Genomic DNA, 18,567 nt, shown 5'->3' on the forward strand with positions numbered 1-18,567 from the left:
TTGAACCCCTGATCTTATGAAATTATACAATGATACGATTAAAATCCTACTTAATACACAATTCCCTGGATCTATTTGAAAATATTATTAAAGGTTACAAAGATTAAAATTATAAAATGAGATTTGAATGGTTCTAATATTGGAAAGTCATTCCCCGATTCAGTGTTTTTTTGTACAACTACTTCAATCGATAAAATATTTCAACTATTACTAAGATAAAATAATAAATTATAAGATGTAACAACTTACCTGTTTTAAACTTTGATTTAGGTGTACAACTTATCAGTCTCCGCAATATCACAAGTGTATTCTAAAAATTAGGTGAGATGTCATCATAATACAAAAGAGGGTTGAACGTGAAGTGGAAGGAACTGTTGTACATGTACCACACAAAGAAATCCAAATACAATTAAGATCATATATGTCAAACAGGTGCTCTAAACGATTATCTCTTTAAATCACATAATGACTTCTCTTTATTTACCTGAGAGTTAAATCTATTACTGAATGATCATAAATTCCTTTAATATTGACAAAACTTTTACATCATCAAACACCAAATGTTAAAAATCCAACAATGTAGAATTTTAAATTTATATTTGAAACTACTTAATATATACTTGAACATTTGCTTACTTCATAATCACCCTGTATCATCGTTACAGCGGATATAGATACTAAACAAGTGGGCGTGATCGATTTTGACCTGACACAGTAACAAAAATCTTTGTTTTGTTTACATAATATCAATGTGTTCTTCAATTAAAACATAATTGTTGTTCAAGAAATGATTTGGTCTTACCGGTAGGTTGATGATAAGAGAAGTCTCATTATTTTCCCAAAACAAGTATGATTACTAAAAACATGTGCAAATACTTGTCAAAAAAGTTGGCGCTTGTCTCATCCGATATGATTCTATATTCATTGAATCTCTTTTTCTGATAAAAGGCCACTGTGTGTGTGTAATAAGTATAGCTGTTTCATTAAATATCATTGAGATCTTACACAAAAACTTTGTTTTCACACTTGTTTATTACCGAAAAAGTTTCATGGAATAAGTTATCACAGGTAGGTTTATGATTGTTAACTATTAATTTTGCCCCGTGTAAGCTTTCACTCAGATTTTGATGGTTGACATTTCATCCCACATAGCTTCAAAAAGAAAAAGATAAAAGCAAATATGTGGGAAAAAAAGAAGTAAAATAGGACAATTTTGAAAATCCTGACAGACCCCTTTATATCGTACGCAAATTATCTCCAAAATTTGCAGTCATTATAAAATACTTCTGGAAGAAAAACCTGAGAAAAATCAACATTAGATTAACAGACATCTGATATTACCTTTACCTAGTTCTTGTCTAGACATATGATGAATCCAAGTGTCACACTAGCAATATGGATTATAACTAGAGTCTCTTAAGAGCCTGTGTCGCTCACCTTGGTCTATGTGCATATTAAACAAAGGACACAGATGGATTCATGACAAAATTGTGTTTTGGTGATGGTGATATGTTGTTACATCTTACTTTACTGAACATTCTTGCTACTTACAATTTTCTCTATCTATAATAAACTTGTGACCTTTCGTTACAGAGGTTAATATTTTGTAAAAAATTACAATGATTTACTAAATTAATGAAAATTGTAAAAAATTGACTATAAAGAGCAATAACTCCTTAAGGGGTCAACTGATCATTTTGGTCATCTTGACTTATTGGTAGATCTTACTTTGCTGAACATTATTGCTGTTTACAGTTTATTTCTATCTATAATAGTATTCAAGATAATGACCAAAAATGGTGAAATTTCTTTACAAATTACCAATTGGGGGCAGCAACCCAACAACAAGTTCTCCAATTCATCTGAAAATATCAGGGCAGATAGATATTGACTTGATAAACAATTTATTTTCTATCAAATTTGCTCTACATGCTTTGGTTTCAGAGTTATAAGCCAAAATCTACATTTTACCCCTATGTTCTATTTTTAGCCATGGCGGCCACCTTGAATGGTTGGCTTGGTCACCGCACACATTTTTTAAGCAAAATACCATGATAATGATTGTGGCTAAGTTTGGTTTAATTTGTCCCAGTAGTTTCAGAGGAGAAGATTTTTGTAAAAGATTACAAAAATTTCCAAAAATTGGTAAAAAATGACTATAAAGGGCAATAACTCCTTAAGGGATCAACTGACCATTTTGGTGATGTTAACTTATTTGTAGACCTTACTTTGCTGAACATTATTGCTGTTTACAGTTTATCTCTATCTATAATAATAATCAAGATAATAACCAAAAACAGCAAAATTCTTAAAATTAACAATTCAGGGGCAGCAACCCAACAACCAGTTGTCAGATTCATCTGAAAATTTCAGGGCAGATAGATCTTCACTTGCTTAACAATTGTACCTCTGATCAGATTTGCTCTAAATGCTTTAGTTTCAGAGTTATAAGCCAAAATCTACATTTTACCACTATGTTCTATTTTTAGCCATAATGGCCATCTTGCTCAGTTGGCCAGGATAACCGGACAAATTTTATAAACTAGATACACCAATGATGATTGTGGCCAAGTTTGGTTGAATTTGGCCCAGTAGTTTCAGAGGAGAAGATGTAACAGAATAACAACAGGGTATGACAAAACTGAAGAGATTAAATCATATCCATAACTAATTATCTTTTTAAATACCTAAGAATAAAAAAACTTTTTGATATCAAATTTCCCATTACTGTGCACATCCAAATCTAAAACACTTCTTATCTAAACCATCTATCAGTACCTTTAAAGGCATGGTGTTCACTTCAAAAACTTTTCTTTACTTATGATGTTTCATGGTTAATGGTACAATTCTAAACCTGTTTTCAAGAAATAAATGACATGAGCAATTTTAAGCTTAGTCAACTACTTATGCATGCTATAGTCTCTCCGGTATCTTTCGCCCCTCTCTTATAGTTAATAATGTCATTGGCTTTTTCATACTTTAGTTTAACACAACTTTAATGATTGTAGATCTTTACATAAAGTATATTCTTTTCTAGTAACAGATACAACTGTGTATTGTCTGTTTTAAGATATATTGATAAACAGTCCAGTTTAAATTTCTAAAACCAAAAATAGCCATGACAACTCTGGGACAGAAACTCTGGTGAAAACTATGCAGATGAACACTAGTTAGCAAATATAAGCTCCCCATTACCACAGTTGCAGTTGCATTCAACTGTGTAAAGACAAGTCAATCGATCAGTATATTTATAGTAGAAATTTGTTTCAATCTAATTATATAAAATTTGGCAAGATTACGTGATATATTTACTCTATCAGATACTTGTGTTTATGAATGACGTTGACTTGTATAAGTTTATCTAAAATAAATGCATTCTAACAGAAGAAGTTCTTGTTTGATGTTTAAAGTCACTGAGCATTATATGTTGTACTTCATTTAACACAAAATCAAATTTCATTGACCACTCACTTAGAAAAAAAGTATCTTTGATTGAAAATTTAAAATTTGTACATACAACTTAAAATGAATACATGCATATATAAACCGTTAGCATTCAAGTACATATATAATATACTAAGAGTGATCATTTGACTTGTGAATTGTTGGACATGTAGATAGTTTTGGGATTTAGAAACTAGCATTCCAGTACATATATACTAAGAGTGGTCATTTGACTTGTGAATTGTTGGACATGTAGATAGTTTTGGGATTTAGAAACTAACATTCAAGTACATATATACTAAGAGTGATCATTTGACTTGTGAATTGTTGTACATGTAGATAGTTTTGGGATTTAGAAACTAGCATTCCAGTACATATATACTAAGAGTGATCATTTGACTTGTGAATTGTTGGACATGTAGATAGTTTTGGGATTTAGCAACTAACATTCCAGTACATATATACTAAGAGTGGTCATTTGACTTGTGAATTGTTGGACATGTAGATAGTTTTGGGATTTAGAAACTAGCATTCCAGTACATATATACTAAGAGTGATCATTTGACTTGTGAATTGTTGGACATGTAGATAGTTTTGGGATTTAGAAACTAGCATTCCAGTACATATATACTAAGAGTGATCATTTGACTTGTGAATTGTTGGACATGTAGATAGTTTTGGGATTTAGAAACTAGCATTCCAGTACATATATACTAAGAGTGATCATTTGACTTGTGAATTGTTGGATATGTAGATAGTTTTGGGATTTAGAAACTAACATTCCAGTACATATATACTAAGAGTGATCATTTGACTTGTGAATTGTTGGACATGTAGATAGTTTTGGGATTTAGAAACTAGCATTCCAGTACATATATACTAAGAGTGGTCATTTGACTTGTGAATTGTTGGACATGTAGATAGTTTTGGGATTTAGAAACTAGCATTCCAGTACATATATACTAAGAGTGGTCATTTGACTTGTGAATTGTTGGACATGTAGATAGTTTTGGGATTTAGAAACTAACATTCAAGTACATATATACTAAGAGTGGTCATTTGACTTGTGAACTGTTGGACATGTAGATAGTTTTGAGATTTAGAAACTAACATTCCAGTACATATATACTAGGAGTGGTCTTTTGACTTGTGAATTGTTGGACATGTTGTTATGATATTGTAATTATTATGTTTATTTATGTTGGCCTAATTTGTGTTGTATGGCCTGATAGTTGTTTACCAAATAATATTATAACTGTGCAGTTTAGGAATCACTGGAACAATCACAGAATGATTGGAACTTTCTAGAATGATCCTTATAAAAGATGCGTAATTTAAACTTCTACGTTATTCCAGAAACTTCCATTGTAACTTTCCAGGATTTTCCACAATGTTCCATTATAGAGTGTTCTAGAATTTTCCATGACAACACTATATATACAGACACTAAAGTTAAACTCTCATAATTAAACTTGGACATAGACATTGATAGACATTAGTATTCACAGCATTTGGATTGACACTTTTATTCTACAAACAACATCATACTGGATTGTGACATTAGTAGTGAACGTTATATTCAAATTGGATTCCGAAAGATTTCCGGATACAGATAAAGATAACAGATTGGACTCATATTTTGACAGTTAAGTTAACAGTAATATTTGTGTAATACCTTTTGTAAACTTTTGTATATTAAATATTGTTAAATTTTACTATTTATTTGTGTCTTTTGTTGGCTACAATTTAAAGGCGATTTCTGGCCGTAACAGAAATTGGGGGCTCGTCCGGGATAACGAAAATATCTTTTTCAAAATTTATTCAATATTTTTATTATAACTAGCCAACAAAATTCTACAAAATGGCATTTGATGCTGGTAAATTTTTGAAAACGCCAGACCTGGAGAGTTTTGATAATTTAAAGAAAGAGGAATTAGTGTTGCTTGCTAAAGAACTGAAATTAGTTTTTAAAGTATCTATGAGAAAACAAATTATAAAAAATTTGGTTATAGACAAATTAGTTGACGCAGAAATTTTAGGTGAAGAGGCTCTTGAACTTAAGGTCGAAAATATTGACGCCTTTAAATTAAAACAGCTTGAATTAGAACATGAACTCAAACTAAAAGAATTGGAAATGAAGGAGATGGAGAAAAGAAAAGAAGATGAATTTAAATTAAAACAAGCAGAACTGGAAATGAAGGAAAGGTTGGAAATAGAGAGAAAAGAAAAAGAAGATGAATTTAAATTAAAAGAACTGGAAATGAAGGAGAGGGAGAAAATAAAAGAAGATGAATTAAAATTAAAAGAACTTGAAATGAGAGAAAGGCTAGAGATGGAAAAACTGAAAATTGAAATGGTCAAAGAAGAAAGCAACACTAAAGTCCAGTCAAAATCAGATTATTTTGATGCAGCAAAAAATATACGTTTGGTTCCCAGATTTTGTGAAAAAACAGTCAATAAATATTTTCCACAGTTTGAAAAAATTGCAAATAATTTGAAATGGCCGAAACCATATTGGACTACGATGCTGCAAAGTGTTTTTGAGGGTAAGGCCGCTGAAATTTATTCCGCACTTCCATCAGAAAAAAGTTCTGATTATGATATGGTAAAACAGGAAGTTTTGAAAGCTTATGAACTAGTACCAGAAGCATATAGACAGAAATTTAGATCTTATAAAAAGTTTGATTCACAAACATATGTGGAATTTGCTCGGGAAAAAGAAGATCTATTTGATAAATGGCTTACGTCAAAGAAAACAGATAACAATTTTGATAACCTAAGACAATTGATGTTATTAGAAGAGTTCAAACAATGTGTTCATTTAGACTTAAAAACACATTTAGACGACAAAACTGTTGAGTCAATACATGATGCAGCTGTTATTTCAGATAATTATACTCTTTCACATAAAAGAAGTTTCAAGGGTCAAAATGTTAATACTTCCAGTGGAAATTACAAAAATCAAAGCACTGAGCATACTTATAGTAAGCCTGTTCCACAGAATAAGAGTCAGTCCAGTTATAATATGTCTAGTCCAAAATTTGATACTTTTGAGAAGAAGTCACTGACTTGTGCTTATTGTAAGAAGATTGGTCACCTGATGGCTGATTGTTTTAGACTCCAGAAGAAGAATGAACGAGATAATAAGCCGAAGACCAGTGCTTGTACGACACCTTATATTACCAGTACATTGGAATGTCCTGCGAGTCAGGCTTTTAAGTCCAGTTTTTGTGATTATATGGAGGAATATAAACCCTTTATGTCTGATGGGTTTGTTGCTATTGTTGATGATACCACTCTTCAGCCTATTAAAATTTTACGGGACACTGGAGCTTCTCAGTCTTTATTGTTAGAAGGTGTGTTGCCTTTGTCCGAGAAGACTTCTGTTGGTGCCTCCGTTTTGTTACAAGGTGTAGAGTTGGGTTGTATAGATGTTCCTCTCCATCGTATTTATCTGAAGTCAGATTTAATAACTGGACCAGTTGTTGTAGGTGTTCGTCCTAATCTCCCTGTTGAGGGTGTTACCTTATTGCTAGGAAATGATCTAGCTAGGAACAAAGTGGTTGCTGAACCAATTGTTACCAGTGAACCGGTGGTGGATGTTAAATCACCTGAAGATGATGCTGAATTATATCCAGCTTGTGTTGTTACTAGGGCGATGGCTAGAAAACAACAAGATGAGAATTTGCAAACAGACAAGTTTGATTACATGGACCTTTCTGACACTTTTATAGCTGACATTGAAGGTCCTGGTAGCTCAGAAAAGGCCATTACAAGACCACCTAGTGTTAACAAGAATGTTATTATGCCATGGCCAGACGTTAACAGCCATTCATTAGACCGAAAGAATTTATCTGAAGAACAACATAAAGACCCTGAGGTTCTTCAGCTCAGCCAGAGAGCTCAACCACAGGAGGAAGCAGACAAAGTGGCCGAATGCTATTACCATCAGGACGGCATTTTAATGAGGAAGTGGAGGCCTCCTGATGCCACCCCAGAGGAGGAATGGAGAGTGCTATACCAAGTGGTGGTGCCTAAAGTTTATAGGCAAGAAATTATTGGTCTTGCCCATGACACCCCCTTGGCTGGGCACTTAGGTATAAGGAAGACTTGCCTAAAAATATTGCAACATTTCTACTGGCCCAGACTTAGAAATGATGTCGCAGAATACTGCAAATCATGCCATATATGCCAGGTTGTTGGTAAACCTAACCAGAAAATACCACCAGCACCACTTCTGCCTATTCCAGCCTTTGACGAACCTTTCAGCAGAGTTCTAATTGACTGTGTTGGACCTTTACCAAAGACCAAGACTGGAAATGCATATTTATTGACAATCATGTGTACATCTACTCGCTTTCCTGAAGCTATTCCGCTCAGAAATATCAAGACACCTACTATCGTCAAAGCTTTGATCAAATTTTTCACATTAGTAGGACTTCCTAAGTCTATACAGTCCGACCAGGGATCAAATTTCATGTCAGGTTTATTTCAGCAAGTCGTATACCAGTTAGGGATTGCTCAGTACAGATCAAGTGCTTATCATCCAGAATCTCAAGGTGCCTTAGAACGTTTTCATCAAACATTGAAGAACATGATTAGAACTTTTTGTCTTCAATTTGACCGAGACTGGGATGATGGAGTTCACTTTCTACTTTTTGCGGTTCGAGAGGCTGTTCAAGAATCCCTTGGATTTAGTCCCTTTGAGTTGGTATTTGGTCATACTGTAAGGGGACCGTTAAAATTGATTAAGGAAAAGTGGCTTACTGAACATACTGACTTGAATCTTTTAGACTATGTATCTAGATTTAAAGAAAAATTGTATACTGCTTGTCAAATTGCTCAGAAAAACTTAAAAAATGTACAGAACAAGATGAAAATATGGTATGATAAAGATGCCAGGGACAGAGTTTTTGAGCCTGGTGATAGCGTACTTGTATTTCTGCCTGTCCCTGGACATCCTTTACAGGCTAAATATTGTGGTCCTTATACAATAGAGAGTAAAATCAATGACTTGAATTATATTGTAAAAACTCCAGGTCGGCGCAAACAAAATAGAGTGTGTCATATTAATATGTTAAAACCATATTTTGAGCGTACTAATGTACTATGTGATAGTAAACCAGTTGCCACTTTAGGCATGGTTAAATTTGAGAACAATCATGACAAACCAGATGTAATTGAACCAACTTTTAGTTGTAAAACTATGGAAGAGACAGTTAGATTGAAAAATTCAGAAATTTTGTCAAATTTAGATTCAAAACTTGCACATCTGTCTTTTGATCGTAGAGAAGAAATAAAAACTTTGGTATTTTCTTTTAAAAATCTTTTTCCAGATGTGCCAAACAAAACCACTGCTGTTTGTCATGATGTTGATGTAGGAGATGCTTCTCCAATTAAGCAACATCCTTACAGGCTCAATCCACTCAAACTTGAAGTTATGAGAAAAGAAATTAAATATATGCTTGACAATGATATTATTGAGCCGAGTAACAGTGAATGGAGCTCTCCTTGTCTCCTTGTGCCAAAACCAGATAAAACTTTTCGTTTCGTGACTGATTTCAGAAAAGTAAATTCAGTCTCAAAATCTGATTCCTATCCGATTCCAAGGATAGACGATTGTATTGACAATATTGGTCAAGCAAAATTTGTGAGCAAATTTGATTTATTGAAAGGTTATTGGCAAGTTCCATTGACACAGAGAGCTCGTGAAATATCAGCTTTTGTTACACCAGATGGCTTATTTCAATATACTGTAATGCCATTTGGCATGAAAAGTGCTCCAGCTACATTTCAAAGAATGATCAATAATGTTATAAAAGATTTAGACTGTTGTTATGCTTATATTGATGATCTTATTGTATGTAGTGATAGCTGGGAACAGCATTTAACACATTTATATGATACTTTTGATAGATTGTCAAAATCAAATTTGACTGTTAATCTTGGTAAAAGTGAATTTTGTCAGGCCACTGTTGATTATTTAGGGCATACAGTTGGCCAAGGTCAAGTAAAACCTATTATGGCTAAAGTGGAAGCTATTTCCAAATTCCCACCTCCTACAAATAGAAAACAACTTATGAGATATTTAGGCATGATTGGATTTTACAGAAAATTTTGTTCAAATTTTGCTACTGTGGTTCAACCACTGACTCATCTTTTACGAAAAGATTCTAAATTTATCTGGAGTGAAACTTGTCAAAACGCTTTTGAAAATAGCAAATCACTTTTAATTAATAGTCCAGTTCTGATTACTCCAGACTTTGAAAAACAATTTAAACTTGCCGTTGATGCAAGCGATGTAGGAATTGGAGCTGTTTTATATCAAGAGACAGATGATAATGTTGAAAAACCTATATCATATTTTTCTAAGAAATTAGATAAACATCAGAAAAATTATTCAACTATTGAAAAAGAGTGTTTTGCAATGTTGTCAGCACTTCAACATTTTGATGTATATTTGAATCCCACTGTATATCCTATTCTTGTTTATACTGATCATAATCCTCTCACCTTCATGCATAAAATGAGAAACAAGAATCAGAGGTTGACTAGGTGGAGTTTATTGTTACAGGAATATGATGTAATTGTAAAACATATTAAGGGTAAAGATAATGTAATAGCTGATGCTTTATCTAGAGCTTATTAAATCACTTTGTATATATTATGTATTTTTGTTCATATTATTCATGATAAGTTTTTGTTACACTAAAACTTCTTTTAAGGGGGGAGGTGTTATGATATTGTAATTATTATGTTTATTTATGTTGGCCTAATTTGTGTTGTATGGCCTGATAGTTGTTTACCAAATAATATTATAACTGTGCAGTTTAGGAATCACTGGAACAATCACAGAATGATTGGAACTTTCTAGAATGATCCTTATAAAAGATGCGTAATTAAAACTTCTACGTTATTCCAGAAACTTCCATTGTAACTTTCCAGGATTTTCCACAATGTTCCATTATAGAGTGTTCTAGAATTTTCCATGACAACACTATATATACAGACACTAAAGTTAAACTCTCATAATTAAACTTGGACATAGACATTGATAGACATTAGTATTCACAGCATTTGGATTGACACTTTTATTCTACAAACAACATCATACTGGATTGTGACATTAGTAGTGAACGTTATATTCAAATTGGATTCCGAAAGATTTCCGGATACAGATAAAGATAACAGATTGGACTCATATTTTGACAGTTAAGTTAACAGTAATATTTGTGTAATACCTTTTGTAAACTTTTGTATATTAAATATTGTTAAATTTTACTATTTATTTGTGTCTTTTGTTGGCTACAATTTAAAGGCGATTTCTGGCCGTAACAATGTAGATAGTTTTGGGATTTAGAAACTAACATTCCAGTACATATATACTAAGAGTGATCATTTGACTTGTGAATTGTTGGACATGTAGATAGTTTTGGGATTTAGAAACTAGCATTCCAGTACATATATACTAAGAGTGGTCATTTGACTTGTGAATTGTTGGACATGTTGATAGTTTTGGGATTTAGAAACTAGCATTCCAGTACATATATACTAAGAGTGATCATTTGACTTGTGAATTGTTGGACATGTAGATAGTTTTGGGATTTAGAAACTAGCATTCCAGTACATATATACTAAGAGTGGTCACTTAACTTGTGAATTGTTGGACATGTAGATAGTTTTGGGATTTAGAAACTAACATTCCAGTACATATATACTAAGAGTGATCATTTGACTTGTGAATTGTTGGACATGTAGATAGTTTTGGGATTTAGAAACTAGCATTCCAGTACATATATACTAAGAGTGGTCATTTGACTTGTGAATTGTTGGACATGAAGATAGTTTTGGGATTTAGCAACTAACATTCCAGTACATATATACTAAGAGTGGTCATTTGACTTGTGAATTGTTGGACATGTAGATAGTTTTGGGATTTAGAAACTAGCATTCCAGTACATATATACTAAGAGTGGTCATTTGACTTGTGAATTGTTGGACATGTAGATAGTTTTGGGATTTAGAAACTAGCATTCCAGTACATATATACTAAGAGTGGTCATTTGACTTGTGAATTGTTGGACATGAAGATAGTTTTGGGATTTAGCAACTAACATTCCAGTACATATATACTAAGAGTGGTCATTTGACTTGTGAATTGTTGGACATGTAGATAGTTTTGGGATTTAGAAACTAGCATTCCAGTACATATATACTAAGAGTGATCATTTGACTTGTGAATTGTTGGACATGTAGATAGTTTTGGGATTTAGAAACTAGCATTCCAGTACATATATACTAAGAGTGGTCATTTGACTTGTGAATTGTTGGACATGAAGATAGTTTTGGGATTTAGCAACTAACATTCCAGTACATATATACTAAGAGTGGTCATTTGACTTGTGAATTGTTGGACATGTAGATAGTTTTGGGATTTAGAAACTAGCATTCCAGTACATATATACTAAGAGTGATCATTTGACTTGTGAATTGTTGGACATGAAGATAGTTTTGGGATTTAGAAACTAGCATTCCAGTACATATATACTAAGAGTGGTCATTTGACTTGTGAATTGTTGGACATGTAGATAGTTTTGGGATTTAGAAACTAGCATTCAAGTACATATATACTAAGAGTGGTCATTTGACTTGTGAATTGTTGGACATGTAGATAGTTTTGGGATTTAGAAACTAGCATTCCAGTACATATATACTAAGAGTGGTCATTTGACTTGTGAATTGTTGGACATGTAGATAGTTTTGGGATTTAGAAACTAACATTCAAGTACATATATACTAAGAGTGATCATTTGACTTGTGAATTGTTGGACATGTAGATAGTTTTGGGATTTAGAAACTAGCATTCCAGTACATATATACTAAGAGTGATCATTTGACTTGTGAATTGTTGGACATGAAGATAGTTTTGGGATTTAGAAACTAGCATTCCAGTACATATATACTAAGAGTGATCATTTGACTTGTGAATTGTTGGACATGTAGATAGTTTTGGGATTTAGAAACTAGCATTCCAGTACATATATACTAAGAGTGATCATTTGACTTGTGAATTGTTGGACATGTAGATAGTTTTGGGATTTAGAAACTAGCATTCCAGTACATATATACTAAGAGTGATCATTTGACTTGTGAATTGTTGGACATGTAGATAGTTTTGGGATTTAGAAACTAGCATTCCAGTACATATATACTAAGAGTGATCATTTGACTTGTGAATTGTTGGACATGTAGATAGTTTTGGGATTTAGAAACTAGCATTCCAGTACATATATACTAAGAGTGATCATTTGACTTGTGAATTGTTGGACATGTAGATAGTTTTGGGATTTAGAAACTAACATTCCAGTACATATATACTAAGAGTGGTCATTTGACTTGTGAATTGTTGGACATGTAGATAGTTTTGGGATTTAGAAACTAGCATTCCAGTACATATATACTAAGAGTGATCATTTGACTTGTGAATTGTTGGACATGAAGATAGTTTTGGGATTTAGAAACTAGCATTCCAGTACATATATACTAAGAGTGGTCATTTGACTTTTGAATTGTTGGACATGAAGATAGTTTTGGGATTTAGAAAAACTAATAACTTAGAAATGTAAGTCAATGTAAGTAATAATAAATAATATAATAATAATAATTCTTTATTTAAAGAGGGTTACACAGTTAGCTGTAAAGCTAATCTTCCCTGAGGCCCTCATAAAATACAATGAAATATAACTTACAAATACAAAATATCAAACAGACACACATACATGAATAATGAAATAAAAAATTGTTATGAAATATACAATTTTCAAAACAGGTAAAAGTTACAAATTCATATATGACATGTATAGTATTGGCATCAACAATATCATAAGTTTGAGTAAGTGTGTGAAAATTATTATGCATATAAAAAACGCACAGCTTCTTAATGTTCCATCAAGTAATTTTTTAAATCTTTTTTGACTGAGCTTGTACTTGAGGTTGATCTTTTCAGGGATATTGGTAAGTTATTCCATAAAATAGATCCTGAATATATAAAAGATTTCTTATAAAGCTCTGTTTTGGCTTTTGGAACTTGTAAATTTTTGCAAGAGGCATTTCTCAAACAATATTGGTTTATTTCTGGCATTTCTTTAAACTTTTCAGTGAGATATACAGGGGCTTCATTCTTAAGACATTTATGCATCAAAACTGATTTGTGGTATGAGATTCTGTTCTCAACTGTCATCCATCCAAGCTGTTTAAACAGTGGAGCTGATGATGAAAGTGGATCAGCATCTAAAATAAGTCTTGCAGCCCTTTTTTGCAATTTTATTATTCTGACTAGCACATTTTTAGCACAACCACTCCAAATAATACAACAATAATCTATCAGTGGGAGAATATAACCATTATAAAATAATTTTCTTAGATCAATATTTAGAAATTTCTTGATTTTAGAGAGTAAAAAAATTCTTGATGAAATTGATGAACATAAGTAATTAATATGGCCTGTCCAGGACAGATTAGAGTCAATTCTAACACCTAAAAGTTTTTCAATTGATGATTTTTGAAGAATATTATTCTCAATAGTTAGAACTGGATCTGCTTGATTTAAACGCAGCCTTTGTCTTGTACCTATAACCATACATTTCGTCTTATCTGAATTTATGAACATGCTATTTTCATGACACCATTTTTCAACACATTGGAGATCATCTTGTACTTTTAATTGCATGTCACCAATAGTCTTTCCTGATGTATGCATAGTTGTGTCATCAGCATACAAGTCTGTATGGCAGTTTTTAATGTGTAATGGAAGGTCATTTATGAACAAAACAAACAAAATGGGACCAAGTATTGAGCCCTGTGGAACACCAAAATTTATAAACTTTTTATTAGAAAACTGATTATTTATATGGACTTGCTGTGTTCTTTCACTCAAATATGATTTTAAAAAATCAACAGTATCTTCATGGAAGCCATAAATAAGAAGTTTTTTACATAGAATTTCATGATCAACAACATCAAAAGCTTTCTTAAAATCCAAGAGGACTGCCAAATTGATATTTCCATTATTCATTTCGTGTAGCCATTTATCAATAATATTAATGAGGGCAGTTTGACATGAATGGTTGGGTCTAAAACCAGACTGGGAAGGGTGTAAAATATCAAACTTTGTTAAATATTTATACAGATGTTTTGATACATGTCTCTCAATTAATTTTGATAATGTTGGCAAAACAGATATTGGTCTGTAATTGCTAGCTACATTTTTTTCACCAGATTTGAAAATTGGAGCTACTTTGGCATTTTTTAAAACAGATGGATAAATACCAGTATCAATCATTCTATTAAAAATGTATGTTAAGGAAGATCTATGAAAGGAGCACTAAGTTTTAAAATCTTAGGACCTATATTGTCAGTACCAGAAGATGTCTTAACATCTAGTTTAGTTATTTCAGCAAATAGTTCTGAAACTTTTACTGGAGGAATGATGAATTTATTATGCCTTTTTTCAAGAATTTCATTTGTACATAGTTTGTCAGAGTATTAAAATTTGAGTTGATTGGTGCCCTACTATGCCTTAATTTTTCAACACATGAGGTGAAATAATTATTGAACGTATTAGCAATTTCTTTATTATCGGTTGTTTTATGGTCTCCAGTTGTAATAAGTTCATGTGGTTTTGATGGATTAGATGGATTTAGGCTGTGAATACATTTCCATAGTGTTTTAGAATCTTTTGAGTCTTTTATCATATCATTATAATATTTCTGTTTAGATTTATCAATAACATGTTTTGTTCTGTTTCTCCAGAATCTATATTCAGCCCACATTCCCAGTGAGTGATATTTATCTCTCATTTTTCTTGCATATGAGATTTCTTTATTGTACCATTCAGGCTGTCTGTCTTTTTTTACCCTCTTTTTCACAATAGGGGCATGTTTATTTAAAATGTTATTAAAAATGTTGTACCACATTTCAATACAAACAGATGGGTCATTTTCAAATTCAATATGTTGAAAAGGTGCACTTTTTAAATCTTTTAAATAATTTTGCTCATTAAAAGTCTTAAAATTTCTATAAGTGATTGTTGAATGAGAATGTTTTTTATCATACAATTTCTCTTGTCTTGTCATACATATTGGATAGTGATCACTAATAGAATATTTAGAAACATGAGCCTCTTTAACCATGCTTAAACTAGTGACATATATATGGTCAATCAAAGTTTTTGATTCATTTGTTACTCTAGTTGGTTCCTTAATTATCTGTTGAAAGTTATAAGTTTCTAGAGCAGTTAACCATCTTTGTGGAATTTTATTGGTTTGTAAACAATTTATGTTAAAATCTCTCATAAGTATTACATCTGAATTATATTGCATTGCAATCTTAATCTCATCCTCAAACTTATCTATCCAACCAATTAGTGACTTGGGTGGCCTATAAACAAAGCACAATAAAAAAGATTTCTTATAGCTGGGTTTAACTTCAAACCACATAGTTTCAATATTACTTATTTCAAAATCATTTTTTCTAGAAAAGGAGGTGGTTTCTGTTAAATAGACAGCCCAGCCACCCCCACCATCAGATTGTCTATCTTTCCTTTGTAAAATATATCCAGTTTCACAATAACCAATTATATCTGGGGGATTTGGAGTGGACATTAGATTGTATCTAATCTCATCAAACTTGCATTCCAATCTATTAACATTGTGGGAACATATTTTAAGACCTTTGCATTTGTTAAATCCATATGTTACAAGATCATCATTTTCTGTATCCTTATCAATAAGATAAGTATTGTCAATAACACATAAACATGATACACATATTATATAATAAGTAAATAAAAATATAAAAAAATCCTCAATACTAAAAGTGTCCTCAGTGACTTGTATTACAAAAGTATTTGTTTTGTACATTATGTCTTGAGAAACTTGAGATGGCAAAGATAGGGATAGGTCTGGTACCTGCTGAGAGGTTGTATCAAATTGATTTAATGCTGATGTCATTTTATCAGAGTTATTAATTACATCCTTATGCTTAGATAATTGGTAAAAAGATTTTGAACAGCTGGTTTCAATTTTCTGATAAACTAAATCCTTAATACAATAGAGACATGTGCAGGAAATATTATTACATTCTTGACATATGTGGTTTAAAATTTCAAAAGAATTTTTCAAAATTTGATTGTGTAGGGCTTTGTCTTCTTTGCCATCACCCTAATTATAAAATTCACAGAATTTTTCTTTGTGACCAAAATTGTTACAAGAGTGACAAAGAACCTTTCTACCATGTCTACATGATTTTGAATTATGATTTGGTTCACCACAGTGAACACAATACCTATCTGATTGATCTGTATGCTTTAATATACTAACATGCATGTTGACTGATCTTAGGAACGCTGATGTCCCTTTTTTTGACAAATGAATTCCATCATGATGAAAAAAAGAGTAAGAAAGATTGTAATTCTTATCATAAAACATGTTTGTATGATCAATAAATTGTAAGTTAAACTGTTCACATAGGTCTTTCAGCATTTCATTCGGGTTATGCATATTAAGTCCTTTTCTGGGTAGAATTCAAGAAACTACAAATTTACAATGTGGGTGACATTTGAAATTCAGTAAATATAAAAGAGCTTCGTAATTATCTCTTATGCTTTGGAGATTGTCACCATTATCTAAGTCATTTCCACCAATATGGATAATAATTGTTCTGTATGTTGACATATCCTTCTTTTGTAGTACATCTATCAGTCTATCTATGTTGGCTCCTCTGTTGGTACATACCTCAGTGTTTTGTAATCCACGGGGTTGAATACCCTTTAAAATGGAACTCCCAATTATTAGTGTGGTTTTGTTGTTTTCACCAGTGAAACGATTGGGAATGGGAACAGTATTGTCATTTGAGTAATCTGTTGGTCCGAATTCTGTTTTACTTGATTCAGGTTTTTGAGGTTTTGGTTTTGGTTGGTAGTCTACTACATTATGTGGAGGAGGGTCAAAACGTTTTTCTTCAGATCCAATGGGTTGGTAGATCTGTGTGGAAATAGTTCTATATTCAATGTGCATCGAAGTATGCCGGGTCTTCAGTGTCTTTTCCTGTTCTTCTGTCTGAGTACTAACAGTTTGTGTTGACGAATTAACAGTTTTTGAAAGAGGGAGACTTTGATCCTGCTTGTTCATGTTGTTTGAATGGATTGTTTTGATAATTGATTCAACCATTTGTTTTAAATCGATTACTTCTTGTTGCAAATCTAGGTTGTAATGATCTAGATTTTGTAGATTACGAAAAGTACTGTTTATAGACGAGTTTCTAATTGGGGTTGATGTTATCAGAGTGTTTGACATATCTGTTACTAATAACTTTGGGTCTGTTACTGAACTGTCAAAGCTTATCATTGACTCTAATAAAAGGTTTCCAGTAGACATCTGGTCAGCATTATTGTCTATTAAAGAAGTTTGGAAATATGTTACCTCATTGTGTAATTGTTTTCCTAAAACACTAAATTCTTCATTGAACCAATTCCCACATCCTTTTCCTTGAATATGAAGTGTTGCAGACGAACTGTATAGTGTAATCACAACTTTATTCCCTTCATAAATGAAATTATATACAAATCCGTTCCTGTCTTTCTGAATGAACAAATTTCTGTCATAATTTTGAAAAATAATGTTTTCAAAAATAAAGTATATTTTCTCACTGCTAAAATTGACAACAATTGACAATGTTCTATCTGTACAGTCCTCAATTGAGTATAGATCACAGTTGTTTAGGTAGCATTTATAGTCATCACTTTCAAATCCAGAAAATTCACCAGAAAAAGATGTAAATAAGTTGTTCACAAATGTAGAATTGAAATCCATTTTGTCTTAATATCTAATAATTCCAAGTAGATTTATTGTGACTTGTATTTGTTTCTGATTTTGTTAATCCTTCTACATTTGAAAGATGCTGATTGAAAAAGAACTCATATTATAGAAAGCAGATATAAAATTGTGAAAGGAAATGGAGAATGCGTCAAAACGACAACAACCCGACCACAGAGAAGACAACAGCCGAAGGCCACCAATGGGTCTTCAATATAGCAAGAAACTCCCGCACCCAGAGGCGTCCTTC

General features: G+C 32.1%; 1 protein-coding gene across 2 annotated transcripts in view; it reads right to left on the minus strand.

The window, feature by feature from the left end:
* Window positions 1–18,567, minus strand: part of LOC139518911 (baculoviral IAP repeat-containing protein 8-like) — a 64,012-nt gene that overhangs the window by 33,111 nt on the left and 12,334 nt on the right. For both annotated transcript variants that reach the window (XM_071310595.1, XM_071310594.1), the window contains one exon: window positions 250–310. The gene's annotated coding sequence lies outside the window, so the exon portion shown is untranslated. The remainder of the gene's footprint in view (window positions 1–249; window positions 311–18,567) is intronic.

This window comes from Mytilus edulis, chromosome 4, assembly GCF_963676685.1.
Source record: "Mytilus edulis chromosome 4, xbMytEdul2.2, whole genome shotgun sequence".
In the NCBI taxonomy this organism is placed as follows: Eukaryota; Metazoa; Mollusca; class Bivalvia; order Mytilida; family Mytilidae; genus Mytilus; species Mytilus edulis.